This window comes from Coturnix japonica, unplaced genomic scaffold (genome assembly GCF_054131305.1).
Source record: "Coturnix japonica strain WE unplaced genomic scaffold, WE-NBRP24 Scf043, whole genome shotgun sequence".
NCBI lineage: Eukaryota > Metazoa > Chordata > Aves > Galliformes > Phasianidae > Coturnix > Coturnix japonica.
Genome location: NW_028188946.1, coordinates 1152446 through 1160127, shown reverse-complemented (window position 1 = coordinate 1160127; position 7682 = coordinate 1152446).

Sequence of the window (7682 nt, the reverse complement as noted above, 5' to 3'; positions counted from 1 at the left end):
TCTTCCACTCTAACCAAGAAAAACAGGGTCAGAGCGGAAGAAAACCAAGAAAAACAGGGTTAGATCCAAAAAAAAACCAAGAAAAGCCGGGTTATAACGGAAGAAAACCAAGAAAAACAGGGTTAGAGCCGAAGAAAACCAAGAAAAACAGGGTTAGAGCCGAAGAAAACCAAGAAAAACGGGGTTAGAGCGGAAGAAAAAACCAAGAAAAGCAGGGTTAGAGCAGAAGAAAACCAAGAAAAACAGGGTTAGAGCCGAAAAAAACCAAGAAAAACAGGGTTAGAGCCGAAAAAAACCAAGAAAAACAGGGTTAGAGCAGAAAAAACCAGAAAAACAGGGTTAGAGCCGAAAAAAACAAAGAAAAAGAGGGTTAGAGCCGAAAAAAACAAGAAAAGCCGGGTTAGAACAGAAGAAAACCAAGAAAAAGAGGGTTAGAGCCGAAAAAAAACAAGAAAAGCCGGGTTAGAACAGAAGAAAACCAAGAAAAACAGGGTTAGAGCCGAAAAAAACCAAGAAAAACAGGGTTAGAGCCGAAAAAAAACAAGAAAAACAGGGTTAGAGCCGAAAAAAAACAAGAAAAGCCGGGTTAGAACGGAAGAAAACCAAGAAAAACAGGGTTAGAGCGGAAGAAAAGCAAGAAAAACAAGGTTAGAGCCGGAGAAAACCAAGGAAAGCAGGGTTAGAGCCGAATAACTCCAAGAAAAACAGGGTTAGAGCAGAAAAAAAAAAAGAGAAGCCGGGTTAGAACAGAAGAAAACAAAGAAAAACAGGGTTAGAGCCGAAAAAAACCAAGAAATACAGGGTTAGAGCGGAAGAAAACCAAGAAAAGCCGGGTTAGAGCGGAAGTAAACCAAGAAAAACTGGGTTAGAGCCGAAAAAAACCAAGAAAAAAAACCCTAACCCTAACCCTAACCCTAACCCTAACCCTAACCCTAACCCTAACCCTAACCCTAACCCTAACCCTAACCCTAACCCTAACCCTAACCCTAACCCTAACCCTAACCCTAACCCTAACCCTAACCTACCTAGCCCTAACCCTAACCCTAACCCTAACCCTAACCCTAACCCTACCCTAACCCTACTCTAGCCCTAACTCTAACCCTAACCCTAACCCTAACCCTAACCCTAACCCTAACCCTAACCCTACCCTAACCCCTTTTTTCTACTCTAACCCTGTTTTTCTTGGTTTTCTTCCTTTCTAACCCGGCCTTTCTCGTTTTTTTCGGCTCTAACCCTGTTTTTCTTGGTTTTTTTCAGCCCTAACCCTGTTTTTCTCAGTTTTCTTCAGCTCTAACCCTGTTTTTCTTGGATTTCTTCGGCTCTAACCCTGGTTTTCTTGGTTTTATTCCGCTCTAACCCTGGTTTTCTTGTTTTTTTTCGGCTCTAACCCTGTTTTTCTTGTTTTCTTCCGCTCTAACCCTGTTTTTCTTTGTTTTCTTCGGCTCTTACCCCGTTTTTCTTGGTTTTATCCATTCTAAACCTGTTTTTCTTGGTTTTCTTCTTTTCTAACCCTGTTTTTCTTGGTTTACTTCCGTTCTAACCCGGCTTTTCTTGGTTTTCTTCCGCTCTAACCCTGTTTTTCTGTGTTTTCCTTCGTTCTAACCCGGCTTTTCTTGGTTTTTTTCGGCTCTAACCATGTTATTCTTGTTTTTTTTCGGATCTAACCCGGCTTTTGTTGGTTTTTTTGGCTCCAACCCTGTTTTTCTTGGTTTTCTTCCGTTCTAACCTGGCTTTTCTTGGTTTTTTATGTTCCTTACCCAGTTTTTCTTGGTTTTCTTCCGCTCTAACCCGGCTTTTCTTGGTTTTTTTTCCGCTCTAACCCTGTTTTTCTTGGTTTTTTTCGGCTCTAACCCTGTTTTTCTTGGTTTTCTTCCGCTCTAACCCTGTTTTTCTTGGTTTTCTTCCGCTCTAACCCTGTTTTTCTTGGTTTTCTTTGTCTCTAAAACTGTTTTTCTTGGTTTTCTTCTACTCTAACCCTGTTTTTCTTGGTTTTCTTCCGTTCTAACCCGGCTAATCTTGGTTTTCTTCGGCTCTAACCCTGTTTTTCTTGGTTTTCTTCCGCTCTAACCCTGTTTTTCTTGGTTTTTTCTTCCGCTCTAACCCTGTTTTTATTGGGTTTTTTCGGCTCTAACCCTGTTTTTCTTGGTTTTCTTCGGCTCTAACCCTGCTATTATTGGCTTTCTTCCGATCTAACTCTTTTTTTCTTGTTTTTTTGGGGGTCTAACCCTGTTTTTCTTGGGTTTTTTCGCCTCTAACTCTGTTTTTCTTGGTTTTCTGTCGTTCTAACCCGGCTTTTCTTGTTTTTTTTCGGCTCTTACCCTGCTTTTCTTGGTTTTTTTCGGCTCTAACCCGGCTTTTCTTGGTTTTCTTCCTTTCTAACCCTGTTTTTCTTGGTTTTCTTCGGCTCTAACCCTGGTTTTCTTGGTTTTATTCCGCTCTAACCCTGGTTTTCTTGTTTTTTTTCGGCTCTAACTCTGTTTTTCTTGGTTTTCTTCCGCTCTAACCCTGTTTTTCTTGGTTTTCCTTCGTTCTAACCCGGCTATTCTTGGTTTTTTTCGGATCTAACCATGTTAATCTTGGTTTTCTTCTACTCTAACCCTGTTTTATTTGGTTTTCTTCCGTTCTAACCCGGCTAATCTTGGTTTTCTTCGGCTCTAACCTTTTTTTCTTGGTTTTCTTCGGCTCTAACCCTGTTTTTCTTGGTTTCTTCCGTTCTAACCCGGCTTTTCTTGGTTTTCTTCGGCTCTAACCCTGTTTCTCTTGGTTTTTTTCGGCTCTAACCCTGTTTTTCTTGGTTTTCTTCAGCTCTAACCCTGTTTTTCTTGGTTTTTTTCGGCTCTACCCCTGTTTTTCTTGGTTTTCTTCTGCTCTAACCTTGCTTTTCTTGGTTTTCTTCTGCTCTAACCCTGTTTTTCTTGGTTTTTTTCGGCTCTAACCCTGTTTTTCTTGTATTTTTTTGGCTCTAACCCTGTTTTTCTTGGTTTTTTTCGGCTCTAACCCTGCTTTCCTTGTTTTTTTTCGGCTCTAACCCTGTATTTCTTGTTTTTCTTCCGCTCTAACCCTGCTTTTCTTGGTTTTCTTCCGCTCTAACCCTGTTTTTCTTGGTTTTCTTCCGTTCTAACCCGGCTATTCTTGTTTTTTTTCGGCTCTAACCCTGTTTTTCTTGGTTTTTTTCGGCTCCAACCCTGTTTTTCTTGGTTTTCTTCCGTTCTAACCCGGCTTTTCTTGGATTTTTTCGGCTCTAACCCTTTTTTTTTTTATTTTTTTCGGCTCTAACCCTGTTTTTCTTGGTTTCTTTCGGCTCTAACCCTGTTTTTCTTGGTTTTCTTCCACTCTAACCCTGCTTTTCTTGGTTTTCTTCCGCTCTAACCCTGTTTTTCTTGGATTTCTTCCGCTCTAACCCAGTTTTTTTTGGTTTTCATTTGTTCTAAGCTGGCTTTTCTTGGGTTTTTCTGGCTTTAACCCTGTTTTTCTTGTTTTTTTTTCGGCTCTAACCCTGCTTTCCTTGGTTTTTCCCGGCTCTAAGCCAGTTTTTCTTGGTTTACTTCCGCTCTAACCCTGTTTTTCTTGGTTTTTTTTGGCTCTCACCCTGTTTTTCTTGGTTTTCTTCCACTCTAACCAAGAAAAACAGGGTCAGAGCGGAAGAAAACCAAGAAAAACAGGGTTAGATCCAAAAAAAAACCAAGAAAAGCCGGGTTATAACGGAAGAAAACCAAGAAAAACAGGGTTAGAGCCGAAGAAAACCAAGAAAAACAGGGTTAGAGCCGAAGAAAACCAAGAAAAACGGGTTAGAGCGGAAGAAAACCAAGAAAAGCAGGGTTAGAGCAGAAGAAAACCAAGAAAAACAGGGTTAGAGCCGAAAAAAACCAAGAAAAACAGGGTTAGAGCCGAAAAAAACCAAGAAAAACAGGGTTAGAGCAGAAAAAAACCAAGAAAAACAGGGTTAGAGCCGAAAAAAACAAAGAAAAAGAGGGTTAGAGCCGAAAAAAAACAAGAAAAGCCGGGTTAGAACAGAAGAAAACCAAGAAAAAGAGGGTTAGAGCCGAAAAAAAACAAGAAAAGCCGGGTTAGAACAGAAGAAAACCAAGAAAAACAGGGTTAGAGCCGAAAAAAACCAAGAAAAACAGGGTTAGAGCCGAAAAAAAACAAGAAAAACAGGGTTAGAGCCGAAAAAAAACAAGAAAAGCCGGGATAGAACGGAAGAAAACCAAGAAAAACAGGGTTAGAGCGGAAGAAAAGCAAGAAAAACAAGGTTAGAGCCGGAGAAAACCAAGGAAAGCAGGGTTAGAGCCGAATAACTCCAAGAAAAACAGGGTTAGAGCAGAAAAAAAAAAGAGAAGCCGGGTTAGAACAGAAGAAAACAAAGAAAAACAGGGTTAGAGCCGAAAAAAACCAAGAAATACAGGGTTAGAGCGGAAGAAAACCAAGAAAAGCCGGGTTAGAGCGGAAGTAAACCAAGAAAAACTGGGTTAGAGCCGAAAAAAACCAAGAAAAAAAACCCTAACCCTAACCCTAACCCTAACCCTAACCCTAACCCTAACCCTAACCCTAACCCTAACCCTAACCCTAGCCCTAACCCTAACCCTAACCCTAACCCTAACCCTAACCCTAACCCTAACCCTAACCCTACTCTAGCCCTAACTCTAACCCTAACCCTAACCCTAACCCTAACCCTAACCCTAACCCTACTCTAGCCCTAACTCTAACCCTAACCCTAACCCTAACCCTACCCTAACCCTAACCCTAACCCTAACCCCTTTTTTCTACTCTAACCCTGTTTTTCTTGGTTTTCTTCCTTTCTAACCCGGCTTTTCTCGTTTTTTTTCGGCTCTAACCCTGTTTTTCTTGATTTTTTTCAGCCCTAACCCTGTTTTTCTCAGTTTTCTTCAGCTCTAACCCTGTTTTTCTTGGATTTCTTCGGCTCTAACCCTGGTTTTCTTGGTTTTATTCCGCTCTAACCCTGGTTTTCTTGTTTTTTTTCGGCTCTAACCCTGTTTTTCTTGGTTTTCTTCCGCTCTAACCCTGTTTTTCTTTGTTTTCTTCGGCTCTTACCCCGTTTTTCTTGGTTTTATCATTCTAAACCTGTTTTTCTTGGTTTTCTTCTTTTCTAACCCTGTTTTTCTTGGTTTACTTCCGTTCTAACCCGGCTTTTCTTGGTTTTCTTCCGCTCTAACCCTGTTTTTCTTGGTTTTCCTTCGTTCTAACCCGGCTTTTCTTGGTTTTTTTCGGCTCTAACCATGTTATTCTTGTTTTTTTTCGGATCTAACCCGGCTTTTGTTGGTTTTTTTGGCTCCAACCCTGTTTTTCTTGGTTTTTTTTGGCTCTCACCCTGTTTTTCTTGGTTTTCTTCCACTCTAACCAAGAAAAACAGGGTCAGAGCGGAAGAAAACCAAGAAAAACAGGGTTAGATCCAAAAAAAAACCAAGAAAAGCCGGGTTATAACGGAAGAAAACCAAGAAAAACAGGGTTAGAGCCGAAGAAAACCAAGAAAAACAGGGTTAGAGCCGAAGAAAACCAAGAAAAACGGGGTTAGAGCGGAAGAAAACCAAGAAAAGCAGGGTTAGAGCAGAAGAAAACCAAGAAAAACAGGGTTAGAGCCGAAAAAAACCAAGAAAAACAGGGTTAGAGCCGAAAAAAACCAAGAAAAACAGGGTTAGAGCAGAAAAAAACCAAGAAAAACAGGGTTAGAGCCGAAAAAAACAAAGAAAAAGAGGGTTAGAGCCGAAAAAAAACAAGAAAAGCCGGGTTAGAACAGAAGAAAACCAAGAAAAAGAGGGTTAGAGCCGAAAAAAAACAAGAAAAGCCGGGTTAGAACAGAAGAAAACCAAGAAAAACAGGGTTAGAGCCGAAAAAAACCAAGAAAAACAGGGTTAGAGCCGAAAAAAAACAAGAAAAACAGGGTTAGAGCCGAAAAAAAACAAGAAAAGCCGGGATAGAACGGAAGAAAACCAAGAAAAACAGGGTTAGAGCGGAAGAAAAGCAAGAAAAACAAGGTTAGAGCCGGAGAAAACCAAGGAAAGCAGGGTTAGAGCCGAATAACTCCAAGAAAAACAGGGTTAGAGCAGAAAAAAAAAAAGAGAAGCCGGGTTAGAACAGAAGAAAACAAAGAAAAACAGGGTTAGAGCCGAAAAAAACCAAGAAATACAGGGTTAGAGCGGAAGAAAACCAAGAAAAGCCGGGTTAGAGCGGAAGTAAACCAAGAAAAACTGGGTTAGAGCCGAAAAAAACCAAGAAAAAAAACCCTAACCCTAACCCTAACCCTAACCCTAACCCTAACCCTAACCCTAACCCTAACCCTAACCCTAACCCTAACCCTAACCCTAGCCCTAACCCTAACCCTAACCCTAACCCTAACCCTAACCCTAACCCTAACCCTACTCTAGCCCTAACTCTAACCCTAACCCTAACCCTAACCCTAACCCTAACCCTAACCCTACTCTAGCCCTAACTCTAACCCTAACCCTAACCCTAACCCTACCCTAACCCTAACCCTAACCCTAACCCCTTTTTTCTACTCTAACCCTGTTTTTCTTGGTTTTCTTCCTTTCTAACCCGGCTTTTCTCGTTTTTTTCGGCTCTAACCCTGTTTTTCTTGATTTTTTTCAGCCCTAACCCTGTTTTTCTCAGTTTTCTTCAGCTCTAACCCTGTTTTTCTTGGATTTCTTCGGCTCTAACCCTGGTTTTCTTGGTTTTATTCCGCTCTAACCCTGGTTTTCTTGTTTTTTTTCGGCTCTAACCCTGTTTTTCTTGGTTTTCTTCCGCTCTAACCCTGTTTTTCTTTGTTTTCTTCGGCTCTTACCCCGTTTTTCTTGGTTTTATCATTCTAAACCTGTTTTTCTTGGTTTTCTTCTTTTCTAACCCTGTTTTTCTTGGTTTACTTCCGTTCTAACCCGGCTTTTCTTGGTTTTCTTCCGCTCTAACCCTGTTTTTCTTGGTTTTCCTTCGTTCTAACCCGGCTTTTCTTGGTTTTTTTCGGCTCTAACCATGTTATTCTTGTTTTTTTTCGGATCTAACCCGGCTTTTGTTGGTTTTTTTGGCTCCAACCCTGTTTTTCTTGGTTTTCTTCCGTTCTAACCTGGCTTTTCTTGGTTTTTTATGTTCCTTACCCAGTTTTTCTTGGTTTTCTTCTGCTCTAACCCGGCTTTTCTTGGTTTTTTTCCGCTCTAACCCTGTTTTTCTTGGTTTTTTTCGGCTCTAACCCTGTTTTTCTTGGTTTTCTTCCGCTCTAACCCTGTTTTTCTTGGTTTTCTTCCGCTCTAACCCTGTTTTTCTTGGTTTTCTTTGTCTCTAAAACTGTTTTTCTTGGTTTTCTTCTACTCTAACCCTGTTTTTCTTGGTTTTCTTCCGTTCTAACCCGGCTAATCTTGGTTTTCTTCGGCTCTAACCCTGTTTTTCTTGGTTTTCTTCCGCTCTAACCCTGTTTTTCTTGGTTTTTTCTTCCGCTCTAACCCTGTTTTTATTGGGTTTTTTCGGCTCTAACCCTGTTTTTCTTGGTTTTCTTCGGCTCTAACCCTGCTATTCTTGGCTTTCTTCCGATCTAACTCTTTTTTTCTTGTTTTTTTTGGGGTCTAACCCTGTTTTTCTTGGGTTTTTTCGCCTCTAACTCTGTTTTTCTTGGTTTTCTGTCGTTCTAACCCGGCTTTTCTTGTTTTTTTTCGGCTCTTACCCTGCTTTTCTTGGTT